The sequence below is a fragment of the Thamnophis elegans genome, chromosome 1 (genome assembly GCF_009769535.1).
Source record: "Thamnophis elegans isolate rThaEle1 chromosome 1, rThaEle1.pri, whole genome shotgun sequence".
Classification (NCBI taxonomy): Eukaryota; Metazoa; Chordata; class Lepidosauria; order Squamata; family Colubridae; genus Thamnophis; species Thamnophis elegans.
In genome coordinates this window covers 140,615,658-140,631,128 of record NC_045541.1, presented here as the reverse complement: position 1 = coordinate 140,631,128, position 15,471 = coordinate 140,615,658, and the positions used below count along the sequence as shown (strand labels likewise).

Here is a 15,471-nt window from a genome sequence, read left to right as displayed (position 1 = left end):
TTTCACATTATGCAACATGTCAGGCCTCGTGCCAGGACTTTGTTTAAGAAGGGTGTGAAATGAATTGACCAACAAGCTAGTGATGCCAAATGTTAACGATGATGTCACTGTTAATCTACCTCATGAATAATCCCGGATCCTGGCACAGCTGTACAGTACACTTCAAGTCTTATTATTAACCTACATGCTACATTGCCAGGACATATTTTTGGTTAATTATTAGAAAACTAGCAGAGTATGCCTTCTTGTATGACTAGTTACACCAATTCTGCAGGCACCTGCATTTTTTTGAGAATAGCCTGCTTTCTACAACCTAATTTTGTAGAAGTGCTATAAACGGCTTCAAAGTAGCACCTGGCCTTAGAAATGGTCTGACTTCTGCAGTATGCTGAACCAAGAGACCTGATACATTTTGGACCTCTTCCTAAGCTCTTCCTTTTCTGTTGGCCTCTCCATATTACTTCTTTTTATTTCAGTTTATAAAATGATAAAATGCTTAAAATAAAAAGTTGATTAATTCAGTAATTAGTGTTGTTAAAATTAGGACCATTCTGAAAATTAAGAAGTCGAAAATTATTTCAGAAGTTTTTACATTCCAACTTGTCATTTGCTGACTGGTCACTCATTACTACATTGTTGTTGTTGTTATGATTATTATTATTATACAATTGTATCACAGTGGCCAGTTGTTTCGCCGGATTTGGCATTGGTTACTAGTCGGGCCCCACCCAGGGGCCTAGGACGTCGTAACGTATTTTTGTAATATGCGTGCAGATCCAAGCAGTGCGGCTTTTTGTATTTGACTGATGGTGATTTTGTCGATTTTTAACTCTCTTAAATGTAATTCCAGTGCTTTTGGAATAGCACCCAGTGTGCCAATTACCACTTGAATTACAATTGCTGGTTGTGCCATAGTCGTTGAATTTCGATTTTTAAGTCCTGATATTTTGCGATTTTTTCATGTTCCTTCTCGGCAATCCTGTCTATTGCGCTGTCTATGATTGTGACCTTATTTTTTTCAACCAGTGTGATGTCTGGTGTATTATGTGCCAATATTTTGTCTGTTTGTATACGGAAATCCCACAAAATCTTGACCATCTGATTTTCAGTGACTTTTTCAGGCTGATGTTCCCACCAGTTTGTTGCTGTTTTAATATTATAATTTTTGCACAAATTCCAATGGATCATTTGTGCTACTGAATTGTGCCGCAATTGATAATCAGTCTGCGCGATTTTTTTACAGCAGCTGAGTATGTGATCAACAGTTTCATCAGCTTCTTTGCAAAGACTGCATTTGGCATCATCAGAGGATTTTTCGATTTTGGCCTTAATGGCGTTTGTGCGGATAGCTTGTTCTTGCGCAGCCAGGATTAGTGACTCTGTTTCTTTCTTTAATGTACCTGTTGTTAACCATAACCAAGTTTTTTCACTGTCCACTTTATCTTTCATTTTTTCCAGAAATTGGCCATGCAATGCTTTGTTCTGCCAACTCTCCATTCTTGATTTTATCACATCTTTTCTGTATTCTTGTTTCGTCTGTTGGACCTTCAGTAGATTTTTATTCTTTACTTCGCTTAATAGATATTCTTGACTTTCTTTTAAATAATCAGCCAGTGCATGTTTTTCTTCTTCAACTATTTGCTTCACTTGTAATAATCCTCTGCCACCTGATTTTCGGGGCAGGTACAGTCTATCAGTATCACCACGTGGATGTAAACTGTAGTGCATTGTCATTAGTTTCCTGGTTTTTCGGTCCAAAATGTCCAAATCAGCTTGTGTCCAGTTAACTATACCAGCTGTGTATCTTATAACTGGTATTTTCAGGTATTTATGGCCTTGATTGTATTTCCACCATTCAAATTAGATTTCAAAATTTTCCTAACTCTGTTGGTGTACTCTCGCCTGACAATAGTTTTTACTTCTCCATGCTTGATGTTATCCAATTGCAGAATGCCTAAATATTTGTAGGCTTCATTTTTGTTGCATTTAATTAGTTGGCCATTGGGCATTTCAATTCCCTCACATGCAGTGATGATGATGATGATGATGATGATGATGATGATGATGATTATTACTTGTGTTTATATGTCAACTTCCCAGTTACTTTTGCAAGATGTCACCTGAATCATCTCTTCAGATCCCAATTTAACTATGAACAAATCTGAACAATTTTTTCTCCTGTGTGCTGCTTGGGGAATCCAATCATGGGTTAACTTTGTCCATTAGCTTGGAGACTGAGTATGTAAATTTTGACCACGCCTCCTCTGACTGGACCGATTCAGTTTTTTTATTCAGTCCAGCCTAACGAGACGTCTTTCAATTCTCTCTCTGACTAATTGACAAACTTCTCCTGATTTCTTTGGATTTAGCAGTATTAGTTCGCTCCTCTGTGGATTTCTATCTAGTTGGGGTGGAGGCAGCAATCTTTGCCAGCCCAATTCCTCACCGTTGCTGCCTTCCCACGTTGCAGGATTGGAAACTCGGCAGCTTGGAGCGCCGGGCGATCGAGCCAGCCTTTGGAAGTGGCTTCGCTGCCTGCTCTCTGATTTGCTTCGGCGCATTTGGGTGGGAGAGCCTCCCAGTGCAGTTCTCGTGCCGGATGGAGCCCGCCTGCGGGCGCAGTCGATTCCCGGGCGGATTGCCTGATCAGGCTGTCCTTCCTTCCTCGTTCAGTCACCGGAGCAGCTGCTGAGCGGGCTGCGGGGCTCTGCAGTTGTGTCTCCCCGCCATTAGCGATTTTAAATTTCGCGCCCTTGCTGCCGGTCGCCATTTTGGAGGGGGATTTCACGTATGCGTGGAAAGGAGGTGGGGTGAGCTATTTCACGCGTTGGGGTCTGCGCTGTTCTGGCGATCCTCCCCTTTCCCTCACTTGAGGCTGCTGACTCAGAGAGGAGGTCGCTTTGTCTAAGCCTCTGCTTCCACGTGGCGACTTGGTGGTGGTGCGCAATTTGGATTTCTTTGTTTCAGTGATTGAGCTCTTTCAAATATCTCATATCATGGCTGATCAATCAGTAGCTAAAGATACTGTAGAGCCAGTTTCAGAGCCCCGTTCCCCTGGTGAGGGGGGGGGCTAGCCCTAGGCCCGGCAGGGCCGCCACCAGGGCCTCCAGTAGTAGGCCTCGAGCATCATCCCCTGCCCGGGATAAATTGCATAAAGCGCAAAGACAAGGCCAAGGTTCCACCAAAAGCTTCTGGGGCTCCCATTTGTCCACCCCCGGTGCTAGTGCCACAAAGTGTTTCCCCGGTGCGTGTACATGAGCAGGGTTGGTCTCCTGATATTCAGCTGCCCCAGGCTCCACTCCCTGAGGGTTTTTGGGCCTCCCCCCCAATTATTTCAGAGGCTAGTGGGGCTTCTCTTCATTCACCCTTGCGTGCTGGCCCTTCTGCCACATTCACGCCCACAGCTGCAGGCCTCAGGCCTATGGAGGGCCAAGATTTAGGCCTCCCTACTGATTTATACCTCATGATATCCGAGGCTATTTCCAAGGGAGTGGATGCAGAGTTACTGCGTAGGGCCCAGGCTCCTAGGCCCATTGCGGCCCACTCGGGCCTAGTTCCCCAGGTAGTGCAAGGGGATTCCTCCCTTCTGCAAACAGATCCTCCTTCACCTCTGCCCTCGGTATTTAGTGAGGAATCGGCTTTAGTGGAGGAAGGTGAACTTATTGATAGGGAATTTTCCAATGATGAAGGCCTACCTAGAGACCAGCCTACTGCCCCTGGGCTATTCCGGCATGCTCTGTTCAAATCTTTACTGTATAAGGCCAAGACCACCACCCACATGGGGGAGGTGGCTTCTAAGGAGAGTACAGCTGTGGGTCTGGATGCCACTGAGCACCTCTTTGCTGAACAGGTGGCCTTGCAGGATGTTATTCCATCTCCCAAGCTCTTTCTTGATTTGATTCAAAAGCAGTGGGATGAACCGACTGCGGTTAACCTCCCCGGTAATGGGGATAGGAAGCTATATACGTCTACTCCAGAATTGGAGGGTCTCCTTCAGTTTCCCACCGTAGATGCCCCTATTGCTGCTCTTGCCTCGCCAGCATTAATTCCTTGGGAAATTTCAGAGGGCTTGAAGGCTGAGGATCGCAAGGCCGAGACGGTCATTCGCAAGACCCATCAGGCTGCGGTCTGGGCTTTACGCTCAGCCACTGCAGCTTCCTTCTTTAATAGGACTTCCTTGGTTTGGCTTAAGCAGTTGCAGAGTAGGCTTGCCCCGGAGGAAATGCGCCTTCATCAGGATATCACCAAACTGATGGCGGTATTGGAGTTTTCAGCGGATGCCACTCTTAGTGCAGCGAAGTTTGCTTCCCGGGCCATAGTCTCTAATGTGGCATCTCGGCGTTTGCTATGGCTTCACCATTGGCAGGCTGATGTCAAGTCTAAGTGGTGCCTCGCGGAGCCATGTTTGGTTCAGTTCTGGATCCCATCCTCATTGAGACAAGGGATAAGTGCAAGGTCCTCCCTTCTACCAGTGGTCGTGCCAATAGGAGGCAGCAGCCTTATAATAGGCGACAGCCCTTTCGGGCTGGGGACTCGGGATTCACCCCTGCTCCCTATATTCCCAACTACACCAGGGGTTTTTCCCAGGTGCAGGATCGCGGCCAGGACCGCGCCGGAACCAGGGATAGGGGTCGCCAACAGAATCAGGCGCAATCCCAGAATAGAAGGCCCTTCCGTGGAGCAGGCAACCGGTCCTTTCGGAGGTACCGGTGACTCGCAGGGGGTAGGTCCCATAGGGGGGCGTCTCCTGGCCTTCGCTCATCAGTGGGCGGAGATCACGTCTGATGCCTGGGCCCTTCAGGTCGTGAGACTGGGCCTCACTTTAGAATTTCTCTCCATCCCCCCGAGAAGGTTCATCCGGTGCCCCGTGCCCAGGTGCCCGACAAAGCGGCGCCTCATGGACGCCGAGATACACCATCTTCTTACCATCAGGGCCATAGAACAAGTGCCCAAGGGGCAGGAAGGCCTAGGGTTCTATTCCATCTTGTTCCTAGTACCAAGGAACTCTGGGGGATGGAGGGCTATCCTAGATTTGAAATGGCTCAATCATTACATCAAATACCAAAAATTCAAAATGCAATCTCTCAAGAGCATATTGGCCTCCATCCGCCAAGGCGACATGATGACATCAGTCGATATCAAGGAAGCGTACCTCCATGTGCCCATACATCCGGCGCATCGGAAGTTTCTGAGGTTTCAATTCAATGGCCGCCATTTTCAATATCGGGCCTTGCCTTTTGGCCTATCCTCGGTTCCGCGCACGTTCACCAAGCTCCAGGCCATGGTGGCAGCCTCCCTTCGCTCGATCCCAATACACGTCAACTGTTATTTAGACGACATATTGGTGCTGTCACCCTCTCGAGACCAGGGATTTGCAAGTCACGATGGACTCACTGCGCAGTCATGGGTTTGTCCTCAACCTGCCCAAAAGCCATTTGCATCCAACCACATCCCTACTTCACCTAGGGACCATCATCAACTCCGTGACATGCGAGGTTTCCCTGTCTCCGGAGAGACGGCAGAGCATACAACACCTGGCACATCAAGTGCTATCCCAGAGACTGTTCCCGCTAGCGATGCTGTCCAAACTGCTGGGGAAGATGATTTCCTGCATCAATGTTGTTCCCTGGGCCAGGTTCCATGCGCGTCCGCTCTACTACCCTTCCAGAGAGTGCACACCAGTCATTCTCAGATCAAGGTGCGACTTCCGAGCAAGCCCCTCAGGTCCCTGCATTGGTGGATGTCCTCCAGACTTCTCCAAGGATGCCCCTTCAAGGAATCGGAATGCATCCAGGTCACGACGGATGCCAGCCTGTTTGGATGGGGAGCCACGCCCTGGACAGAGTGGCTCAAGGGCGCTGGTCGGACCAGGAATTGACAAACAGCATAAATTGGCTAGAGCTGTGCGCCATCCGCCTAGCCCTTCTAGAGTTTCGGGACATTGTGACACACAACCACATGTTGGTCTTGACTGACAATGTGGCCTCCAAGGCTCACGTCAACCGTTAGGGGGGCACCCACACCAGGGCCCTGATGCTGGAGGCGGAGAAGTTGCACCATTGGGCGGAGACCAGACTCTTGTTGATTCGGGTGGAGCACATCTCGGGCGTGGCCAACATGCAGGCAGATTGGCTGAGCAGAGCCACTGTGGATCAAGGGGAGTGGCAACTTCACCCCGTTCTCTTCAAGGAGCTCTCTCGCTGGTTCGGCCGACCTGAGGTGGACCTGTTTGTGCATCCGCACAACGCACAACTGCCACGCTTTTACACCAGGTACCAGGCTCCCGGAGCGGAGAGGGTGGATGCTCTGCACAGTCCATGGCCAGCCGGCCTTCTCTACACCTTTCCCCCTCTTCTGATCCTTCCGTTGGTCATTCAGAAGATCTTGACAGAGCAGGCGGAAGTGCTGCTAGTCGCTCCGATGTGGTCCAGACGGCCCTGGTACGCAGACCTCGTCCATCTGTCAGTTTCGCATCCTTGGAGGATTCCGGACGATCAGATCCAGCTCAACCAGGGAGTTCTCATCCACCCGAACCCCCAGTTGCTACAGTTAGCCGTGTGGCATGTGAGCGGGCTATTTTAACGGCCCTTCATTATTCCAGTGATGTTATTGACACTATACAAGCGGCCCGTCATCCATCCACTACTCATATTTACAAGGCCACATGGCAGGCCTTCTGTTGGTGGTGCCGCCGAACCGGGATCGACCCCATCACGGCCTCGGTGCCCCAAGTTTTGGACTTTTTGCAATCCGGTCTCAACAAGGGTCTGGCGCCAAACACACTCCGCCGGCAGGTCACAGCCTTGTCCACAGTGATTGGAGGAGGTCAAGGTCGTTCCTTGTCTCAGCACTTGTGGGTCAGAACTTTTTTGAAGGGTGCTTCTAACTTATGACCGCCGACGGTGCACCGTTATCCCACATGGGACTTGACCTTAGTTCTCAGAGCGCTCACATCTGCCCCCTTTGAGCCCATCCACTCCATCAGTCTTCGGTTGCTGACACTCAAGACTGTGTTTCTGGTGACCATTACTTCGGCCAGAAGAGTGTTGGAGTTGGCTGCGCTCTCTGTTCGTGCGGATCTTTGCATCTTCCATCCGAACAGAGTGGTGCTTCGTTTGGACCCGACCTTCCTTCCTAAGATCAACTCATTATTCCACAGGGCTCAGGAACTCGTCCTGCTGAACTTTTGTCTGCATCCCTCCCATCCTCAGGAATGCCAGTGGCACCATCTGGATGTTCGTAGGGCTCTCCGACGTTACGTGAAGCACACGGCGTCGTTCAGAAGGTCGGAGGCACTGTTCGTTTCCTTCCAGCCATCGTCCATGGGACAGAAAGTGTCTTCCCACACCATCGGCCGATGGTTGAAGGCCTGTATTGTGTTGGCGTACGACAGTCTCTCGCGACCGGTTCCCAGTCAGAGGAGGCGTGGTCAAAATTTACATACTCAGTCTCCAGGCTAATGGACAAAGTTAACCCATGATTGGATTCCCCTCGCAGCACCCATAGAAGGACCGTTCAGGTAAGACAACGGTCAATCTGCAAACAGTCTCACAAATATGTGGCAGCAGTCAGTAAGAAGATTGGCTTTTCTATTTTTACCCCCAAAATAAGAATCAACTTAATGGTACTTTACAGGAGGTGCAGTAAAATATAGAAGTAATAATATTAAATGTTCTGATCCCCTCTCTGTACACCAAAGCACGGCGAGACAAAGATACAGCAAGGATTTATTAATACACAGAGGAGACCTTGGCAGCAATCTAGCACAGATTAGACCTTGGCAGCAATCCAGCCTGCCAAGAAAACCTCAATAGCTTCTCCAGCTCTAGTAAATACATTGATTCCTGCGAACAGCTTGTGGAAAGTCATTCCTTTTATAGTCTTGAGAGGAGCCTAATTACCACCACCTGAGTTCAATTATCTCCTGTAACTGCGTAACTGTTCTTTACGCTTATTAGCCCTCCATTGCCAGGCATCCAGAACCAACTCCCTAGTCTCCTCCCCATTGCTCCAATGCATGACATCAGGATCACACTCCCTTGTCTCCTCCCCACTGCTCCAAGGCTTGACTTCAGGAGCACACTCCCTTTGGTTTTCACCACTGCTCCAGGCCTCAGGCACCTCCTGGTGGCCAACCAGCCTCTCTGATCCCTGCTCGGAGTCGGAAGCCTGACCAAGGTCCTCCACATCATCCAGAGCCGACTCATAGGGCCCCTTGCTGTCAGAGTCTGGTGGCAGCTCCAACGACTCCTGCTTGGCCACAACACTTAAAGATATAGTATATTCATTTCTTTGATCACATTTATTCTTTTATGGTACCCCTGCTATATTGTTTCTTCAACTGTCTCATTCCCTGGAGCTCTTTGGTTTTCCAAAGAGATCTGCAAATTAGGGTAGGCCACCTGAGGGAACAATTTCACCCAATGCTCTCGAGAGAAGAATTCCAAAGCAAAATTAGAGATGTGGTAAATCTTCCTTTCTGATATCTGGGGAAATCCTCAAGGACATTCAAAAATCCACCATCCTCCAGGTGCTTGGGATGGATCACAGTAATCCATCCAGTTTTACTCCTGGAGGTTGAGTGCAGAATAAGGCTTGTCTCATGTGACCTTAAGCCCAACCAAAATGTAATTTCAAGGCATGGCGATTGAAGATGTCAATACTGAACATGCGGAAGATTCCAATACCAGGCCAGATATGAGTTCCAAAAGGTGATGCACTGTTGCTGCCAGCCAGCAACAATTCATTCGCCTTTCAACCCAAATTGCATATGGAAATAACTCACACTTGGTCACCTGTAGGGCAGTGCTTCTAATTACAAGGAAGGAAGGAAGGAAGGAAGGAAGGAAGGAAGGAAAGAAGGAAGGAAGGAAGGAAGGAAGGAAATGTTGTCATGCTCCAACTCCAAACGTGGAGTTGTGTTCCAGATCTAAACTACAAAATATTGTACCACCAAGTATTTGCAGGTCAACCAAACATTCACACAGACCTAGATATCCATTGACTGGTAGCAGCAATGTCTCAAGCTGTCATGTGAATGAGGCTATGGCTGTTTTGGTGGTAACAACCTTACCTACAGCGCAACAGTACTGCAACAGTAACTCAGGACCTCATCACTATGCACTAATCACCTCTTTATAGGGCTGCCTTTGACAACTTCTATATTTTGTATCTATAATTGATACAAAATACAACTGTTGACAGATACTGATTGTCTTGAGGATATTACTCCTGTGCTCAAGGCTTGCTCTACTTGCTAATAGGTTTCTTAGGGCCATTGAAAGACCTGGCTTTAACTTATAAATCCATCTACAGTTTGGCATTTGAAGCATCTTCTTTGACTAGACTTTATCTATTTGACATGGTCATAATGGGAAAAGAATTTGGAAGTTCTACATTTTCATGAAGTAAAGGGAATCTAAAGCTAGAAACAATGTTTTTAAGGCACTTATATTATAAAATACAACTCTATTTGGATATTATGTTAGTCTCCATGGTGATAAAATTTTAGAAGGCAATGGAAGCAAATTTTTTATGGAGAGCCTTAGTGGAATATTATCTTGTATATAATAATGAGATTGTCCTCTGTGGATTTCTTCTGTATTGTTATCTGTTCTCTAATTTAATTTGTATTGTTGATGTAAGTATAGCATGAGAATAATTATATAATGTTTACTGATTGAAATTGTGATAGATGTTTCAGTGTTATTTTTTATATTTTATTATACATCTTTTATTATTTCATTTTCATGTTGTACTGTGGGTTTTTTATTTGTTCCGTAAACTACTATGAATCCAATTGAATTTGACAGCATGCAAATTCCATAAATGTATTGAAGTGTGATTCACACTTCAATCGAAGAAATATTTTCAAGTCTAATTTGGATTTATATATTCATAATTTATATGCAGTAGTATAAAAGTATACTTCAATTACAGCAGAAAATATATGTCCAAAATATGGCCATAGCAAAAATGGAAAGGTGAAAGAAGTATCTAACTAGAATTGATACAGTAATTTAGTTGATGGGAAAATCTTGGACACAATTATATGGTAGTCTCTACAACAGAGGTGGGTTGCTCACAATTCAGCCCGGATTGGGCGAACCGGTAGTAATGGTGGTGGGAGGCTCCACCCACCTGCCTGGACTGCTGCGTGCGCACACAAGTGAACCGGTAGTAAAAAAAATGAAACATCTGCAAGCAAATAACCAGGTTCATAGATCACAAAAAACCCATCAGTTTCAACCTGACCTACATATACACTCTTCTATTGGAACAACCATACTGATTTATCTATCCATCTCACATGAAAGAGACTCTGGGCAGCGAACACCTGATAACAATTTTACGAAATGCCAGGTGCACAATAGCATCCAGATTTGTCTTCCATGCTTTGACTAATCTTCTGAGAGCTCATGTGTTGGATAATTTCCAGATACTCCAGGAATTTAGGTTTGATGGCATGAACTATAGTAGATGTCTTTTCTTGCCATCTGCTAATGGAGGAAAATTAGCTAATCAGCCCTCAAACTTGGGATGAGGTTTTGAAATTTCACAACTTCACACCTACATCCAAACCTTGGATTTAATCTAACACTCTACAACCAAAGTGATGTAATGGTTATTAAGATAATTTACATTGGGATGCCTTAACAGTCGTCCAAAAAAAGAAAAAGAAAAAAATAGATAGCAAACAATGTTTAGAGAGCTTCATAGAGTTGGAGCTCTATGGGTCAGTCAGATCTGAATGAAACTTATGAACATCAAGTCCAGCCAGTAGATTCTGCAATCTAACTGATTTGCTTCTGGCTGCGATAAGACCAATTAGACAAATGTTTTTTCAAACTTGGCAATTTTAAGATGGATGGACCAACTCTCAGAATATTTTTTTAAGTTTTTTACTTTTATTTTTCAAAACAAACACAACACATAAAATCTTCCTTTTTTACATACTGTAGAAAGTGTATCAGTTGGTTACAAAAGGCTTTCGTGCATCTCTTCCATAGTCATCAAGCATAATTCATATTAACTCAAGTATTTTAACTCAAATATTTATACGTTACCGTCATCATACCTCCATTTTCATTTGACTATAGTTGTTTAAACGTCCTTCATCATAAAATATACCAAGATTTAATACATAACCACATATTGGCATTTCATTTACTATTTCTAAAATCCTCCAATGACACTAAATCCTTATATCCTATTCTAGCTAAACATTTATAATATTTAATAACAAAGTTTTCTATCCTTCTTTTAAAATCATTGTTTACAATTTACATCTCATTTCCTTATATTGTATACATACATACATACATACATACATACATACATACATACATACATATATATATATATATATATATATATATATACACACACACATACACGTTATTATCATTAAGCCTCCTTTATTTGACTATATCCTGCATCATATCATTTCCCCCCTAGTAATCAAGACTTAACTGAATCTAACTTAATTCTTTTTTTATTATTATTATTAATCTTTATATATAATCCAAAAGGGTTTCTAATCTTCCTTTCATGGGTGCCATTCAATATTCATATCCAGTTATTACTTCTCATAACACTACACATTGTAAACATTATTATCATTATCAATTATTTATTCAACTATATCTATTATCACTAAATTTTGCTAAGTTTTGCTCTAATAATAGCAGAACAGTTGAAAAAATTCCTTATATCATTCATCCACAGAGATCAAAATGGATTCCTCCCCAGAAGAGAAATTAAAAACAATATGAGAATTATCCTGAACATCCTTGAATATTATGAAGTGCATAATGAAAAACAGGTTGCACTATTTTTTCTCGATGCCCAAAAGGCATTCGATAACGTGAACTGGGAATTTTTGCATCAACAATTGAAACACATGGAATTTGGGGATAAATTTATAAATACAATTAGAGCAATATACACAAATCCAAAAGCCAAAGTAATAATTAATGGTCAATTAACGTAAAGTATAGCAATCCAGAAAGGTACAAGACAAGGTTGTCCATTATCCCCACTACTGTTTATATTAACCTTAGAAGTTTTAGCCAGGAATATATGTAAAGCGGAACAGATAAAGGGACTAGAAATCAAAAAGGAACAATTTAAATTACAGGCCTTTGCAGAAGATCTAGTGTTTGTGTTAGAGGATCCTATAAAGTCAATAAAACTTATTGAGGAATTGACAGAGTATGGGAAAATAGCGGGTTTAAAGGTAAATATGACAAAGACTAAAATGCTGGTTAAAAATATGACATCAAAAGCGAAAGAGGAGTTAACGAAGAAATTTGGTATCCAAACTGTCAAAAAAGTCAAATATCTTGATATACATTTATCTGCGAGTTGTGTAACCATCAAAGAAGATAACTATATTAATTTGATCAATAAAACTAAGAAAGACTTAGAAAGGTGGAAAAACCTACAACTGTCCCTGATGGGTAGGATCGCAGTCATAAAAATGAATGTATTACCCAAATTTATTTTCCTATTTCAGAATATTCCCATTAAATTAGAAAAAGATTTTTTTAAGGACTTGAATCAACTGGTTTCAAAATTTATTTGGCAGGGAAGAAAACCAAGAATAAAACTCAAGGCTATGCAAGACACTAAGGAAAAAGGAGGATTTGGCATACCAGATTGGGAACTTTATTATACTGCGGCCACTCTTACATGGCTAAGAGAATGGATAATGTTGAGATTATAAAGATTACTCAAATTGGAAGGAATATTTCAGTAGACATTATATCAGACAGTCTCTGTTATTAATATGAAACAAAATTAAACATGACCACTACACCAAAATACCCATTTGGCTATCTACGATGGAAGTATAAATACATCCAAATTTAATGAATATGGAAAATATAGTTATATATAAAGAGTTATTGAACAGACAGGGGGAGATTAAAACTAGATCAGAATTGACATCACAAGGGGTACAAGTAGAATGGTGGTCTTATTTACAGATACAGTCAAGGTTTGCACAGGATAGGAAGAAGGAAGGTATTGCCAAAGACTACACAACATTAAATACACTTTAGATACAGACAGAAAACAGGCTGATCAAAGTGTTGTATAGATTTTTGTTGGAATACAAGTTAGAGGAGGAACATGTCAAAGAAACTATGGTCGCCTGGGTGAAAAATTTTGGTTACAATGTGGAATTGGCTAAGTGGGAAAAACTTTGGATACTTAATCAGAAACTAACAATGGCTACGGCGTATAAAGAAAATCTTTATAAGATGTTCTACAGATGGCATCTTCCCCCAGCATAGCTCTCCAAAATGTTTAAAAATCTGGCCCCAAATTGTTGGAAGTGTAAAAAAAACCACCAGGCACTTTTTATCATATGTGGTGGACGTGTAATGAGGCAAAAATTATTGAAAAATGATTCAATCATGGTTAGAACAAATGGTGGAAGACCAAATCTTGTTTAAACCGGAAATTTTTCTCCTAGGTATAATACCAGAGGGGTTTAAGAAAGATACACTTTATTTAATTATACATATACTAATAGTGGCACGCATAACTTATGCACAATATTGGAAAAAAGAAAATACACTCTCACAGCTAGATATAATCAGAAAAGTGTTGGCCTGTGCGGAAGCAGATAGGCTCATTCTTGAACTTAAAAATAAAGGGGAATCAGCATATTTTGAAGTCTGGAACAGATTTTATGACTGGTATAAGATAAGGTTACAAGACTGGAAAAAACTGTATATATTGTGATTGGACAGAAGGATAGATAATGTATTAAGTAGGCTAATTGTTAATGGTTGAGACTAGCTGTATATAATGTGAATGTATGGTCACTTCAACTTCGCGGTACTGCATTGTTTTAAATGTAAAAATAATAAAAATATATTGAAAAAAAGAGTCCAAATTTAATTCCGCCACTTATTTCTTCTGTTCTCCAATTTAAATTAATTTTAAGTTTTTTTTATAGGCAGTCACTTTTAAAACAGTAAAAATTCCTCACCAGCTGAAAACACTTTCTCTTTCCGTATCCTTCCATTTTGGAGCCTCCCTGACCTCATCAGCCATTTGGCTGGATTTTTTGTCCCTGGCTTGAAGAACTTCTCTTGGATCAATCAGGGACTTTGCAATGTTCCTGTGATCAGCAAGATGTTTTCTTCCTGTTCACCGTCTCTATGGGACAGTTCAGGTCCGTTTGGACCACCCAGAGACAAAAGTGTCGACTGCGATCTCAGAGCATTGAGATCGCACGTTCGTGTCGTTGCGACTTCGGGTCCTCCTTGCCAACTCAGAATATTTTTGTATTCTGGTAGTTGAAGTCCACACATCTGAAACTTTCCAAGCCCTAAAAACACTGAATTAGACTGCACAAGTGGAACAACATTTTCTACTCTCTTCCTCAGTTGCTATCAAGCCCACAGAAAATACTTATATTAATTCAGTTTTATGGCTCTTTGCCCCACTGACAAAGCATCGAGGTCAGAGGTGGCATTCAGCAGGTTCTGGCCAGTTCTGGAGAACTGGTAGCGTAAAATTTGAGAGGTTTGGAGAACCAGTAAATACCACCTCTGATTGGCCCCACCCCCATCTATTCTCCCAGCTGATTGGGAGGGAATGTGGATTTATCAGTAACCTTCCCCTGGAGTGGGGAGGGAATGGAGATTTTACATTATACTTTCCCTGCCATGCCTACCAAGCCATGCCACACCCACCAAGCCAAGCCCATAGAACTGGTAGTAAAAAAAATTGAACCCTGAGATATGCAGTTAAGCTAACTGCAACTTTATTCATTTACTTCACTAAGTATCATTTAAAGGTGATACAAAGATATTTTGTGTCAAAAAGTAAACGGGAGATTATTAAGAAGAAATGTTGCTGTTTTAGCCATGCTCTGGCTAAAGTAGCCCTTAAATAACAAGATGAAACTCAATTTTGGACATAGAATAAAAATATATGTTTCTATGCTAGCAGAGACTCAACCAATTGAAAAGTGAACTTATAAACAAATTTAAACTTGGCTTTTAGTGGAAGCTGATTTTATAGGAAATGTTTTTTCAAAGTTCACACTGAGTTGTATTTGCTGATTTGATATCCATTTTTCTGGTTAAGTGAGATCCTTTTATCGTTCTTCACTGAATGACAAAATAAAGTGATAATGAAGAAATGCTACCTAACTGACTGGAGTCACTTTAGCCCCACACAATGACATTCATTTTTCATTGTTTTAGCCAAAACAGACCTTTGTTTGGAACTAAAGCAAAATTCACCTGGTAACCCCACCAGGATCACTTAATAGAGTCAGTTGGCCAAGTTAAAGTACCGTAATTGCACAACACATTTCTCTCTCCCTCATGGTTCAGCATGCTATAAACAGTGAACAGGGCCAAGAATTACTTAAATCACCTTTATCTGCATGTGGTTTTTTTATACTGAATGGATTCACTCATCATTTCCTGGCTTAGAACCAAACCC

The 15,471-nt window shown here is 42.7% G+C and overlaps 1 pseudogene; it reads left to right on the top strand.

Moving 5' to 3' along the window:
* Window positions 1-3,463: 3,463 nt before the first annotated feature.
* LOC116506172 lies at window positions 3,464-12,866 on the top strand (annotated as a pseudogene).
* The last annotated feature ends 2,605 nt before the right edge of the window (window positions 12,867-15,471 follow it).